We start from the raw sequence: 16,123 nt of genomic DNA, 5'->3' as shown, positions 1-16,123 counted from the left end.
GTCTTTCCCTTATCTTATCTTAATGGAGACCAACCAACAAGTAAATAAGGCAATTTAGCAAAAGTGAGCAAAGATTACTATTTTTTCTTCCATCTTTCCTCTAAAGTTAGCGGAAAAGCAGTCAATGGTAGGGGCTCACAGTATTTACGTTTTATGACTGTCAAGGCTTCACAAACCATCCCAATGTGGTATAAGGATTCCAGCTGTAGATTATTTTTGCAAAATCGACAAGTGTTTGGCAAGTCTCTCAGTTGTTTCGTTTGCCCCAGCAAGCCGCGGGTTGGTAGCAAATTAAGACTAAAGCACAGGAAAAGATTGTGTAATTTTGGAGAAGGGAACAGCTGGAGATAAGCTGGAAGTTGGTTTGGCAATCGAGCCTCAATCGGACAATTTATGGAGAGTTTGTATTGCAATTTCAAATCCTGGGTCTCTATCCAGTGTTTCCTTTGTATTTTCTTCTTAATAGCAAGTGGATTGTGCTTCAGAGTTTCAGTTGGGCCGTCCAAGGTATCAATCCAGTCGGAGCAGTTTTTCTTCCATTTATTCAGGAGCACAGCATTACAGTTAGTCGGTCTGGTTCTCAAGATGTCAATGGGAGGGATGTTTTGATCGACTAGCGTTTTACGGTACAGAGCTAACAATTTACTTAGCACTTTGGAGTGAATTGATTGTAGAGCTGTTTTTGGCTTCATTCTTCAGAGGGGTGCTTTTTTTTTCTTTTTCCTTTTCTTTCACCTGGTTTTTATCTTTATTTACTTTTTTCTTATTTGTTTTAATTACATAATCTTGTATCAGGATTTGTAAGAATGAAAAAGTTTGTAATAAACTAACTAATTTAATTAAAAAATGTAAAAACAAATTATGAGATGTGTTCATGCGGCTGATTCATTAGGAAGAGATACTTCATGGGCCGGATCCATGTATGGAACACAATTATCCTTCAATCGCACCCTTGACGCCTTCTTAAAAAGAAATCTACTGTCATCGAGGGGAAGACATGTACCAGCTCCAATATGTTGACTGTATCATACACAATCCTTAGACACTTTCAGGGAAATATACTACATGGCCCTGCTGATATCTGAACGCTATGCTCAAATCTTGAAAGGCTTTGCAGAAATAGAAGTATACATTTTGTAAAACTTGTATATAAATGTTGTGTTGTCTGTGATTTAAGAACTGTCCGGGCACAGTTGCACAGTTTCTTTAATATGTGGTACTGGCTCACAGTTTCAACAAAGTAGGAGAATTTTACAGAGTATTAAGATGACATTGGTTTTTATATTGTTTTTATTGAATTTTGTCAGCTGTTTGTAAATACAATCATGTGTATCTAATACCTTCTTTTTTGAATAAAACATATAGTTAACTGTTGTGAAATCTTTTGGATAATGAAACCATAACACACAAAATAAATGTCAGAAATTGATTATGCATCATTACATTTGGCAACTTTACTAATATGGCACTCCAAGCATTGCTTTGTTCCTTTTCTTGTGCCACACCATGGCAAACAAGCCAACAACATCACTAATAGATGTAAGTGTATTTGAGCTCGGATTTCTTTTGAAGCAATTTTACTAAGGGCAGACATTTACTACCCCCATAGTTTGTGCCAAAAGACCAAGAGCTGTTCAGAGGCCGTATGCAATATACATAGAACCCCCAATTCTTGATGAATGAAAAGCATTGGCACAGTTATTGTGAGCATTGGTGATTTACAACAAATGTTTCTTTCAAATTTCTTACGGCGCTTCCTGGCCTTGGTAAAGGCCTAATGGAGTAAATCCCATGGTGATGGAGCGTAACCAGCTACTCTCGGGAGGGTCAGACTGGGCCATAAAATAGATTCAGGCACCAATGAAAAAGTGCTCACAGTGCCCACAGTTGCAAATGGCAATTCTTTCCTTTTGTGACAGTGTTTGAGTAGTACCGAAGGGGGAGTTCTTTTGATAAACTATGATGCAAATTGTGCATTTTAAAGAATATTTGTTCAGCAACACTGGTCAAAGCTATCAGCCGCATAGTGAAGTAACTCATCAAACTGGCCCACATTGACCAAAAAAGTGCCCGACTTTGACCCAAAAAACGTGCCCACACCAGCATTTTGCATTTTTGGTTTGGTCATGGGCCTATTGCCCTATAGGCCAGTCCTAGCCTGACTCTGAGGGCCTTGGCCAATCGGAGGCATATATTGCCTAACCACTTGGCATAAAGCATACTCCAAAAGAATACAGGCCGCTTTATTTTCTCTATAGATAGGTTTTTAACTTGCCAACTAAAATGATTTAAACGATTTGGTAATAACCCACAGGTCATTTCTTTGGACTTGGTGCAATATATCACCAATATAATACGTTTAGGATAGGTTGCCACGTCACAATGTGTCTGCTGCAACCATTCAGTATAAGTGAAAAGACACTAGCAAATCTGTAAGCATAAGTGCAGCAATCATTTCCTTGCCTATGCAAGGGGGAAGGGATCAGGCCTGGGCCAAAGAAGCAGGCAAATGAGCAATTGCAAATGAAAAAGGGCGGGACGCATGTACCACATTGCATTATTTTGGGAAGTGACATCTTGAGCGTTCTTAACTTTGGTCCTTTTAATGGTTTAATGGATGAGTCGAATTTTAAATAGAGCTCTGGAATATCCATGTTTCTCAACTTCTCCCACAATAGACTACTTTCGACCTAGTCTAAAGCATTTCAGACCTCTATAGAGCAGGTATACAGATTTCACATTGGCAAACAAACCATTACCATGTGCAGCTGCCTCCCACCACGTGCCCAGTAGTGCAATCAGCGGACTGTGACCCCCCCCTAACACACACTGTGCCACGCGCACTCACAGTGGTGCCTGGAAAACGCTGGTGGGCACACACAGCGCCATGTTGCATTGAGTGAATGAGCACAGCAGCTGAGTTCCACACTCCACTTGACAACATTCTTTGTTTTCCTCCAAGGAAGAGGTTTGAACAAAATATGTATTTTTATAGACTATTTTCCACATATATTGGAGAAAGACACTCCCAGTTTACAGGCATTGTTTCAAGGGTAATTGTGAAAGATGTCAATACTTCAGGTACTGCCAGAGTGTCTAGGGGACGTACATCTGTAATCCTAGTTGTGCTCACCAGGAAATGGGTTATCCTGTCGAAACAATGGAATCAGAGCAGATCAATATTTGTACCAGTGACTGGCAGAATGAGCTACTGTCCTAATGGAGAAATATCAGGCATGACGTCATACTATTAGAGAGTAATAAAGTGTTACACACTATGCCAAGAGGTTCAATGACCTATCATTGTTCCTGGGCTAATTAATAGCCCATCGAATGCCATGTGCCAGAAAATAACATTAAAGACTGGCTAAGTATGCCACGATGCTTCCACCATGTAAGTGGGTACATCCGATATGAGTGATGATGACATTTCCCTTGGGGGTAGCCATTAATATGATGGTCAACATGCCAGCATGCCAGGGGTCGGGCGCTGACAGAATCAGTTGAGGGCAGAGGTGTTCCCATGTAGAAGAGGTCCAAATAAAGCCTGCAGTCCAATCATCCATTTTGAAGTACCAGGTACTTTCACACCGAGATATGTGATGTATGACGAGCAAATAAACCACAGAGAGCCGCAGTAGGACTCTACCCAGTGCCTATTAGAAGAACAGCACCTATTGAAGTACCGAGACCCACAAAACCATGGACAGTAAGAAAACCCTATCCACAAATGAAACGAAATGAAGATTGCCTAAGTACAGTCCCTGAAGAAACCAAAAAGGCCTTAATAGAAGACAATTGGTGATGTCACGAGGGTCCGGACTGACTCACGGATAGAAGAAATAACAACCAGAGAATGATGCAAAGAGACAAAATGCCATGAATAAGGATATCGTGAACTTAAAATAAAAGAACAATGTCAAAATGTAAGATGTTTCAGCTGTAAGCAAGATGAAGATATTCAACCAGTTTACACCTGTAAATATGCTTGCAACCACAAGAAAGCTAAGAAAACAGTGTGGCTTGCTGTGCTTAGTAGAAGAATAGTGCGGCAAGTGCCATTATACATAATCTACCTCAAATGAAGCACTTTATTACAAGTATATTTCTACTTTGCACAAGAAGCAGAATCAACCCATGTTACTAAAGGTCACACGAGAAAGCTTCATATTTAGCAAAAACGAGAAGAGACGGCTGAAACGAAACTCAGCAAAGGCAACTTGTGCCAGGAGAGCCAAGGTCATACCAATAGAAGAGACGAACAGTAGCTACATCTAATTGAAACTAAGAACAGAATATCCTGCCTCTGAAAGGTCGAGATAAGAAGGCGCAGCAGGTGGCGGTTGAAACGAAAATCAAATACACACATTGATGGAAAAGAGGCAAATTCACAGTGTCTGAATCACGTGACCAGCCGAGCAAGAACGGGCGAGGGTTCACACTTACGCATGGCACAGGCCAGATGAAGATATCAGAACCTTTTCCAGACAGAAGATGCAGTTTCGAGGCCAATCGCAGAGAACTAATTGACACATGGCTACTAAAGTTATGATTGATTGTAACAAGGACTGGAGGAAAGGCGGGTAACTAAGGAGCACCTCGCACCTGGCCGACCATTCTGTGTGCTGCTAAGCAAAGTAGAAAAGTATGCCTGGAGTTGGTGCCAACCCAATCACAATGGACCAAATAATCTAGCGTCCTATAGTTAGTAGAACCAATGGGATGTCTTACTTTTAGAGGAGAGGCTTAGATGCCCACCTGACAGTGTTTACCCAATCCCCTCTCTCCGTTACCATATACAGATATAATAAAGTTACCTTTTCCTAACCAATAGAATTGCATGTCAACTTTTGAGTGTTACAATGACCAGTTTTGAGTATAAATGTTACAACTTGTATGAAGTTTGTTGGAGTTGAAGCGAGAAGGAAGATCGCATCACTGCTGACATCCATAACTCCCCGTTTTTTGTAATTGTCATTAAACAGACCCCCTTTGCCAAACTGTTTGAGTTGTCCTTATTGATTAGTGTTAGAGTAATAAATCTGCACCCCTATCCATCTCACGGGTGCTGCTTTCTTGTCAGTGCTTCTGAGCAAACTCTGACTCAATGGGCCGGTCGGGGGTCTCAGAGTACACCCAGTTAACAGAACATTGAGATGTTGTGCCAGAGAAGGACATACCATACGTGCCATGTGTTTTCCCATACATATGTGTGCTAAGTAAACGATATTCGTTTAGAATGTCCGTAGCTGTTATGTCAGGAAGGACAGGAAAGGAACAGCCTTACTCATAGCACCGTGGTGGTTGAGGCGAGTGTGGCGTTGCATGGAGGTGGCCCCAAAAGAGTACCACACAGGTTGTCCACGACTGAGAACGATCCCGCACGCAATGCATTGAACCTTGGCAGCCTGTGATTTTGGTACAGCCCTAATGGTCGTAAAGAACTGCCACACCCATGATTCTGTCTCGGTGCTGTAGGTAGGAAATTCCTCTACCTCATCTTCCTGTTCCTCGTCATCCTCCTCCCCATCATCGTGCCTGTTCCCCTGTCCATGCCCTCCATGTGGTGATGTGGTGGTGGTCCGTAGGAAGGTGGGATGGCCGTGACAGATGCCATTCTTAAACTCCAGGAAGTCTCCTGGACGTATCTGTCAAAAAAAGCTCTCTCCTGATGTGCCAGATTGAGAATGACTAAAAGTAATGGGTGGGTCCCTTCAGAGGAACTGTCCACAGACTACCGTGCCCGAAAATATGCTTTGTAAAGTTGTAAAAAGTTGACAGATCAACAATGAATGGGTTTACAAGCTCTGGAAGGGTAAACTTTTAACTTGAAACACTGTAGATTGGCCGAAAATGCAGTTTCAAACTGTCCACAGTGATGGACACCCACTCGCGGATACACCGTCATGCCACACAGGCGCGGTCACATAATGACATCCGGGAGCACCTGTGCCGGCAGCGGTTGACTGCGGTCCCGTCGAGCGAGAGACGCGGGGCGCATGAGCATGGATGTCTGCAAACAGGCACGTTGTCCACAGAATAATTAAAAGTGCATCATGCGAGACCAGACATGCCCGGACAGGACCCGATGTCTGCGGATGACCCATTGCATAAACAGACCGTCTGAACAGTCATGATGTCCATGGACTATCAATTGGGGTTTTAAAGAAAAAAAACAAGAATTTATAGTAGAAAAAATAAATGTATTTATGAAAGGGATATGGTATTAGAATGGTAAATATAAATTGGAGAGTTTGGAATGTCAATAAAGTCATCAGGGTCATTACGAGTTGGGCGGTAGGGGATACCGGGCACCGGTAAGGAGACCGGTGCCGGTAATCCCCTACTGCCAGATTCCGAGGTCCCCTAACGGGAACCGCAAGGGATTTGTGGTCGGACCACACGTCCCTTACGGGTTCCGTTAGGGGAGCAGGCCGCTAATTACGGGCCTGCCATTAGCAGGCCCCTAAATAGCGCCTTCCCCATTCCCATTGAACCCTATAGGGGCTCAATGGGAATAGGGAATGGTTGGTGCAATGGGGACTTACTGGTCCCGCCACGGATGGACTAGACCGGTAAGTCAGTCATGCCGCAAATAGCAACATGACTACCTCCAATCTCGTAATGACCCCCACCACATTGGGAGGGAGGGAGAGAAGTTTCATCAAAGCATCTTTGATTTATGTTTTGTGAATTTGATTGCAGTGATTGCTGAGGGAAGGGGGACAGGTACAGGTAGGACAGTGATAATCAACATTTCTAATAACATGATTTTTAACATCTTTCAAAAGTTCTTTAAAGTCATTGCTAACTTCATCCGATTTTAAACCCAAGATCATTATTTCATTCTGTACAGTTGGGGTTTGGGTTTGCATTTCTGATTGCTGCAATTCTGCATAATTAATCTGTGGTGCAGTTTCTTCATGTAAACTATGTACTATAACAAACAAAGAAATTATTATTTCAATGAGTTCTCCATAAATTACATTATTTGTTTATATTGAAATATGTATTGTTTATCATTAGGAATTTCATCTTCACTCATTTCTTCTTTGGGAAAGTGTTCTGCTAGCCACTGAAGTGTGTTTTACATGTCTGTCAAAATAAGAAATGGTGATATTTGCTTATGGGAAATGTTTATATAATGAATGGTAATAATATCATTGGTTAAGTTGCTTAACTTATAGAACTTATAGAAAGAGTACTTTTTGGAAGCTTATAACTTTGGTGCCGTTCGACGAATGGTCATCAAACATTGCAGAAAGGTGCATGATGACTGGATGTTTGAAAACGTGAGGTGCGTCATACATTTTAGAAATGGTTGACATATTGGATGGGGGATCACAGCCTTCGTCAGAGGACAGCACAGTGAGGAAAATAAGTCTCAAAAATAAATTTGGGGTTATTTTGAGGACGAAAGAGGGCTTGGAAAGGGAGGGGCACTGGAAAAAGTTGATATAAAGCTATTTATAGCTATTTTTTAATAACTTATAAGGATTGGGTGTTGGGGGTCTGGGTGAGTCTTGTTATTTGAAGGTGGCCACATACACTATAGTAATATGTGTATAGTTATCATAGGTACTATAGGGGGGTATAGCATATTTGTAATATGGTGGAAAGATATAATTAAAGTTTATATGGTATTTATGATCATAGGACAATTGGAGATAATGTGCCTCGATCTCTCCTCCGCCTTTGACATGGTCAACCATTCAATCCTTATTAAACGGTTGAATGACACCTTCAGCATCACGGACCGGGCACTGGACTGGCTGACTTGTTTCCTCACTAACCGCCTGTCCCAGCTGCAACTGGGCCGTTTCTCCTCCACCGCCTCCCTCTCTACCTGCAGCACCCCCCAGGGTTCAATCCTATTGCTGTGACTCTTCAACATCTATCTCATCCCTCAGGCTCATCTGATCTCCTCCTTCTCTCGTGATTTCCAGTGTTATGCCGATGACACACAGCTTTCCTTGAAACTTCCCTGTACTACTTTCTGCTCCCGTCTATTATCCCTGATTGTCTGACCACCATCCAGGCACTGTGTGTGGCTAGAGATCTCTATCTCAATGCCAGTAAGATGGAGATACTTCTTATTGGGGCACCTGCGCTCTGTTTCAGTAATCTTTCACCCCTCTCTCTCCTTCACTCCTTACATCTTGGCCCTTGTAAAGTAGGGCCACTTTAAGCTTCACCTCCTTACAGGCATTCTACCTTTCCTCATCTTCCCCCAGAAGCTCAACGTCTGTAGAGCCCTGGTCCTGTCTAGGCTGGACTACTGCAATAGTTTCTTCCTCAACCTACTCCTTTGTTCCCTATGCCCCCTTCAGCTAATCCAGACTAGGGCTGCAAGACTTATCCTTGGCCTCAAGCCCAGGGGTCATATCCCTGGAGCCCTAAAATCTCTACACTGGCTTCTGGCGGCCACAAGGATGCAATTGAAGACCCTTTGTATCATCAACAAAGCTTTCTCGGGCCTGGGACCACACTATCTCCAACATTCTCTCCCTAAATACTCCCCTGCTAGAGCCCTCCACTCCTCTAACTCCAATTCTCTGCTTCTCCAATAGAGAGCGGGAGGCAGGTTTCTCTCTTCAGCTTGTGCCTCTCTTTGTAACATCCTTCCTGCTTTCCCCAGACTTGAGCCGAACTTCCTTAAATTCCAGAAATTTCTCAAAACTCTGCTTTTCTCTTCTTCTTTCCCTCTGTCCCTTTCCTGCTAACGCATACCACTGCCACTAAGACTGGTAGCCTGGTCCCTCATGAACCTCACAGGTTGTCCTGGGTGTTAGTCTTAGCAGTGCCCAGTGGTGTAGCTAGTTAAGGTTGCTTAGCTTACCATAACTGGCAAATTTCTGTTTTTGTTACGGTTCTACTTGTAACCATAATGCAATTAATGATGCATTTACTCACATGTTTGAAACTGCTGCACCAGCACAATATCTAAAACGACGTTTCCAGTGCCAAAATGATATTAACATACACTGATTGTGTTGTTTTCAGCCCTCCATTTTTAAGAAAGTGTTAAATGTGTAATTTTATTAATTTTTTGCAGCTGTGAAATGATCTCATGTAGACTCAATACAGACCTTGATTGTCCGAACTGGCTTGTCATCACAGAGCTTACTATTGTGCTAATTGGGGAAGACTGAACCCTCTCTCGTGAACTCACATTAATAAGCTATTTGGTGTAGTGAAAGCAATGGAGTAAAAAATGTAAACGGAAGCCACATTTGCGGTGGTGGTATTCTTCGGGGACCTGTACATACCTGTGTTTCTTCTAGCCTGTGTTCATCTGCAGTGCTGCTATTAAAGATTTTAAGAAATAACTGACCTGTGATTGAGTCCAGTGATTGATTTCTCCAACACAAGCTTTATACTCACAGATGGCAGGGAAAGCCCCAGGACCTGGCAAGTTGCTGACAGATTTGTTTAGAAACAAACCTGTCACCAGGGTATCTTTCCTCACAAAGTCTTTAATGTAATTAATGAGTTGATAGAGGTTTCAACCTCTAGGAGAGTGGTCAAGATCATTTCCTTAATCAAAAAGTGGGGAAAGCAGAGAGAGGGCAAAATACCAACCGATTTTTCCGATCAACTGTCTTGAGAAAGTCTATAGCAAAAATGCCTGCGATTACCAGAGGCCATGGGCAACAGATAATAAAAAAGTTCATCGTCATCTAGTGCATATGATATGATATATGGCATTTGTAATGCCCCTATACACAAGTGTTTCAAGGCGCGACGAGGCGGGGGGGACAAGGGGAGAACAGACAATGATCCTACTAGGCCAGGTGTCATTCAGATCGCGCAAGTGCAAGGGTAGGGAGACTGGGAAAAGTGCAAGGGGAAGGGGGGAGGGGAAGTGCAGTACATGGTTAGTAGAATTCAAGATAAGTAATAGGGCCAGCTGGTGGCAAGTGCAAGGTGCAAGGAGAGTGCAGTACATGGTTAGTAGAATACAAGATAAATAATAGGGCCAGCTGGTGGCAAGTGCAAGGTAAGTGCCGGGAGAAGGGGCTGTAGGATACAGAGACAGTTCCGTAGTGCAGGTAGGCAGTGCAGGGAAGAGTGGCAGGGCCAAGGACCAAGATCGGTGAGTGGCCAGTTGCAGATTCAGTTCAGGTTCAGTGATTTTAGCAGGGGAGCGAGGGAGAGAAAGCGTAGGCAAAGAGGAAGGTTTTGAGATGCTTCGGGAACCGGAGATGGTTCTTCTCAAGTTTCAGGGAGGCAGGAAGGCTGTTCCAGAGGGAGGCCCCTGCTGCGGAGAGAGATCTACCCCCAGCTTGTTGCTTGGAGAAGCGGCTGACCCTGAGGTAGTTGAAGGTGGATGAGCTCGAGAAGGAAGATATTTAGGAAGAGAGAGCTGAAGGTATTTTGGCCCAAGGCCCCAGAAGGCCTTGTGGACAATGCATAGGGTTTTGAACTTAATCCTCGCGGCCACTGCGAGCCAGTGTAGCGATTTCAGTCCTGGAGAGATACGGTCCCTGGGCTTGAGGCCAAGGAAAAGTCTTGCAGTCCTGTTCAGGATGAGTTGCAAAGGGCGGAGAGTAGAGGCAGGAAGATTTAGATAGAGGCTGTTACAGTAGTCCAGCTTCGAGAGAACCAGGGCTCTGGAGACAGTGAGCTTCTGAGGGAAGGAGAGGAAAGGAAGGATACCTCTGAGGAGGTGTAGCTGGTAGTGTGAGTTCTTAGAGACGTCAGATATGTGAGGAGAGAAAGAGAGTGTGGAGTCGAAGATGACCCCGAGGTTTTTTGCCTTGCAGGTAGGAGCAGGAAGAGGGCCAAGGGAGGCCGGCCAGAGAGCTGCAGGGAAGGAGGGAGTGGGTGTGCCGAAAAGCAGAATCTCAGTCTTTCTCATTGTGGAAAGAAATTCCTAAAGCTTAAAATACAATAGTAATAGGAATAGGATCATCTCACACCTACAGACAAGCTTCCAACAAGGAGTAAATTCAGTTACCGGGTCTTTAGTCTTCTATTAGTGATTCAAAATCATGAGCTGTTGAAGAGGGATGTTTTATATGTTTTTCAGCAAGTTTTGATTGTGTCCCAAGAAATCAGTTGTAAAGAATGTTGACTGACATGTATTCTCCCCCATTATTGTTAGCAATAAACGTTGTGTTATTGTATTTTATGTTATGTGTTGTTACTAGGATTTACATTTCAAGCCAATCTCGTGGATCTGAAAGAGAGGGGTCGGGTTAGATTAATGGGGAGGAAGGGAACATGTATGATATCTTTGCTGTTGAGTGGGGGTATGAAGAATGGAGGTACCCTGAGCTCTGCATATGGGTATGTTCTGTATTGTTCTGTATTGAGAGCAGAAAGGCAATTGTTTGTGTCCAATTCTTTGAATTTCTGTTGGGCATGTTATTCAATTGATGGGTAAGAGCAAGTTTGTATACATTTCATGCGTTTGAGCACAGAGATTGAGAAATGTGTTATTTATACAAGCAAATAAACAAAACTAAACTAAACTTCTGGTTAGTAGAGGGCCCTAAAGGCAACTTTGAACATCCATGTCGTGCAAACATGTTACCGTCTCGGAATGGGTGCCCTTTATGCGATGTCTCAGTAGTGATGTTCTTTGAGAAAGGTACTTGTGAGGACATGTCCTGTGGCACCCTGTTGTGATCAGGTATTTCTGGCAATAGACAACTTGTAGAGGCTCATCCCGGATGAGAGGGACGGAATATACTGAGAATTATGCCACAGTCAGGTGGGAAAAAAGAGATGACATCTCGGGGCCATTACCAGTTGAAAAGCTTGTACGCCAGGGGTGTCTAATCACTGCCTTGTTCTTCTGTCTTTTCATCAATGAACATTAATTTGAAATCACCTTCTCATGTGTTAATGGGCAAAACCTCAAAGCCTAGCCTCCTATTGCTCACCAATGGCGCAGGTGTAGTCTCACGGACTCTGAAGGGCCCACAAAAACTGCTACATTAAGTTAACTAAAGCTGTATTAAAAAAAGGCGTGTGTGAAAAAACACAGATCATGGTCTACCCTGGCTTGAAATTGCTGAGGATCGTTCTGCACATGGAGGGCAAAAGGAATAAGAATGGAAAAAAAAATGATTATCTCGGGTGTTCCTCAGCAACGATGGCTCCTGGATTGCACAAATTAAAAGGTTTGATCTGTATATAAAATGGGGAGGCGGTGTTACATGCACGTTTTTCAAAACTTTATTGTAGGAGAGTAATGTCCCCTTCCCTGCAGGTGTTCAAGGCCCACACCCCATCAGTGGCACTTCTTGATGCTGAATTCGGGGCCATTGTAATCTCAATCTCCTCAATAACAACAAGAATCTGCTTATTAAGAATTTAGATAGTCCTCCCAAATGCACCACCTAGTGCTCTGTTGCACCCTGAACTAGAGATCTGACTATTACACGTTTATTATGTCCACGTTATATTGAGTTGGCATCTGGAGTTCCTTCTTTCTATCGAGATACAAAGAGGCATGAGTGGGTGTCCTAAGAACTCCTGTTGCAGGTTCACTGCCTTTATTTGGGTATCCCTCTCATTAATAGGGGCACTGTCTGCACTGGAAGCAAAAAAAGCGTTGTAGGGAATGAACTGTGACCATGATATAGAAATGCTGGAGAGCAGGCTCCATTGTCTATTGTGAAGTGAACACATCCCTTGTTGCAAAGTGTCATGAAGATAAAGTTGAGACGTTCTTTGTAAAGTTTGTATCAGATTATGCTTTGGGACCTTGCTGTTGGCAGCCTTCACTGGAAAATGGAAATACCGAAATTTAGTCAGCTAGGAATTTTGCCCCAGTATAAAAAGTATATACCACCTTTTCCCCTGCCCCTTACATAAGAGCACTTGTGAACTTGGCTCAATCCTTGCCTGAGGACCCTTGCTGTTAGGTCAGTCAAAGAATCCCTCTTGGTGTGTACGTCCACTGCCTACAGATTAGTGGTGTCTGCTTTGCTTAATTACCCACGAAGGACATAGTCAGCTAGAAATAGAAATCACTGGTTCCGAGATTTGAAATTTCACTTGATTTGCGGAATTCATCGTATTGATATGTTATCTAACTTGTGATGTTATGTAATGTATTTTAAAACTGTCATTGTATCTTGGATGGCATTGAAATGTACTTATCTCAATAATTACATTGTTTCTTATAATGTTTTGGGGCTACTTGGATGAAGTTATTGACTTGTACTGGGTGGCATTTCCACAACTGGCTTTGGCGATGCATGTTATTTGGTGTTGTTCTGATGGTTGACACCTAAAACGCATGGAGATAAAACCCCAACAATCAGAGAAAATAATGTAGCCTTATAGTCTGAGGGAGGGGGTCATTATTGCGGCATAATGACTGTTCACCAAGTTTTGGGCAGACATGAAAGTTGGGGAAGGCTAATTATGCCAAGAGATAATAAACCATAGCAATGTCTGTTAGGCTGCTGGCACGTAGAGTAAAGTAAATTGAAAAACTCAGTAATTTAAATGTGGTTTTATATTGTAGTGTTTAAAGAAAACAATTCTCTTCATAGTTAAGTATTTTAATTCCAAACTTAGTTAAACTGGAGTGGGATTAATATGATCATGCATGAGGTGTCATGTAAAAGAAAATGTTTATTTCTATAAGAAGGTGAATGCATATTTCCATGTTTTAGCTATGTCTCTGGTGTATTAAATAGGATGTTGCAGCAGAAATACAAAGGGCCTCTCAGAAATGAACCAACTTGTTGAAAGAAACTTTGCCTGGAAATTGCATTGTGGTTTTGCTATCTGCTTTTAAGTCAGAATGTTCACAATGCAGTAAATATCAGTAGTTATGGACTGTGCTCCGGACATTCTCATTTTTTGAGAGGAGGTCAATAACGATCTTCATGTGCTAACACACATTCACGCTCTCTCCAGAATTAACTACTGACTCTTTCTGTCTGTCTGTCTAATAGCACAAAGAAAGTAATGGCTTTAGAAACCTTGTGCCATTCACCTTTTCAAAATAAGATCTTATTGCAGTTTCAATTCCCTTTAGGTAAAAACACCAATAAGAAGAGCGTACAATAAAACAGAAAGGTTGTGTGGCACGAGATGTTGTGTTTGAATATATAAGAAAGTGACTGCTGTGAAATCAAGTGTGCATCAGAGCTGCTGCATTTACCCCAAAGTGGCGAGCCCTCAATCTTTGATCAAACCTAGAGTGAACTCTGTCAACATCAGTCCCGTTACACTAGCTGAATGCCACTATCAGATCATCTAAAATAAAATGAGCTTAGACCAGGCTAAAGTGTTCTCGTTTTTCCAGTGATAGAACAAAATGTATTTAAGTCTGTGACTTGTTACCGCAGTCCCCGTAAATCATGTTTGATTGTAGATGATGCGCTTGTGGTTCGGCAGGTCTGAGACTTCCCGAAGAGTAAGTGAGCTGTCTTCACAGTGCAAAACATAGTACAAGGCAATGTACAGGCTTGTCATCAGGAGGGCAGATGTGTATTTGCTGAATATGCTTCCATTGGATGCCATTGTACCTATTCGCTCTTGCAAATGCTGTATCATCCTACAAGGACCCAGTGGAAGGGGTCTGTTGATTCCATAGTCATCTGCACGGATGACTCTGCAGGGAGCGACAGCATTTCCTCTCCCTAAGACCTGAGGCAAGCTGGGAGTGCCCATCCCCCCGACTGCATAATACATGGCTATCCTGGCAATGGCGGAGCTACGGTTCTGCCCCTGTTTGAAAGCTGCCATTCTGTTTATGCCAGTGCGGCAGCTGGAGCTCTCCTTTACTCTCCGAGTTGCACCTCCCATTCTATCAGCAAGCACCGGCAGGAGGCAGTGGGAGCTGAGGGTGAAGAAGGCGGAGGTGGATGACAGGATACCAGACACAATGTATCTTTACTAGGGTCCATACTTCAACTCGAGGGGAGTAGGGGAAGGTGGCAGGACTCCAAGTGGCAAATGGTTGGGTTTGTGATGGGCTCCAGCAGAAGGAACTTCTGAGTAGTCGGACACTAGCTACACTTTTTCAAGTTGGGGGTGGAGGGGTTAAGGGTAACTGTATTTCTTATGGTCTGCATATGTAACTCATGCATCCCCTCGCCGCCTCTTACAATGCTGATTCATGCGGAGAACACAAGGATTGGAAAAGGGACAACCTAAACATATAGATGAGTAACTATATAACTACACTCTACATTCCACCGCGGCATTCCAAAAGACATCACACACGACTCGGGCTTCGTTCTCCTTCGAAATCCCTTGGTAGAATCTATCCCTGTAGTTGATAGATCCCATCTGAAATGCTATGCATTCCCCACCCGCATTAGATGTTTGCTTTTGGTTCACTGCCAGGTAGTTCTGCCTTGCTGTCCAATGGTAGGGATCAAGTTAGCTTCTATTTAAAAACTCTGGATGCATATGGTAGCTTTACCCGCACCCAATGTCATGGCCTCTATGTAGGACATTACTTACTACTGAATAAGTAGTGTCCTGTTTTGAATTTGAATCGGTGAACCTTTAACTATTAATCACAATACAGTTACCACAGTGGTAATTTCTGTTCCCATGGGTTATTTCCAAATCACCTAATTCTAGATTTTCTGCAAAAACATAACTTCATTTTTTCCGTTAGCTCAACATATTTCTTACAGACTTTAAGGTGAGAAAGCATTGCTCACTTGAAGTGTCCCCTGTAGACATGAGTTGCAATGAGTATGTAATGTTCAGCAACAAGCATCAATGAGAAATGGCAGACAGGTGAGTGGGATAGATCTCACCTGTTTTGCACACACACTGCCTCATTAAATAGAGTCTAGCCGCAGGACTTCCCCTCTGGATGTCAGATGAGTGGCCATAGGCTCAGTCCTGAAATGCAGCAGTTCTGTGCTCCCTGGAAATGCTACAAGCTAAGACCAACCATAGTGGGCACTTACTTTTTATATTTTATTTCCTGCCCCTAGGAGTCCTCTGAGGCACACATTAAATATTGATTTCTTAATGGGCTATAGGTATTACAACTTGACATTTTATAAAAAACAAAGTGAACCAGGGAGGGAACTTCGAAAATCACAGGGGCTGCATAGCTGCAGTTCTGGAATTTCACTAGTTAGGTGTGCTCCTTCCAGATACGACAGAGGTTAAACCGAATTTCCAA

The sequence above is a fragment of the Ambystoma mexicanum genome, chromosome 11 (genome assembly GCF_040938575.1).
Source record: "Ambystoma mexicanum isolate Mex_15411 chromosome 11, UKY_AmexF1_1, whole genome shotgun sequence".
Classification (NCBI taxonomy): domain Eukaryota; kingdom Metazoa; phylum Chordata; class Amphibia; order Caudata; family Ambystomatidae; genus Ambystoma; species Ambystoma mexicanum.
This window is presented reverse-complemented; position numbering follows the sequence as displayed.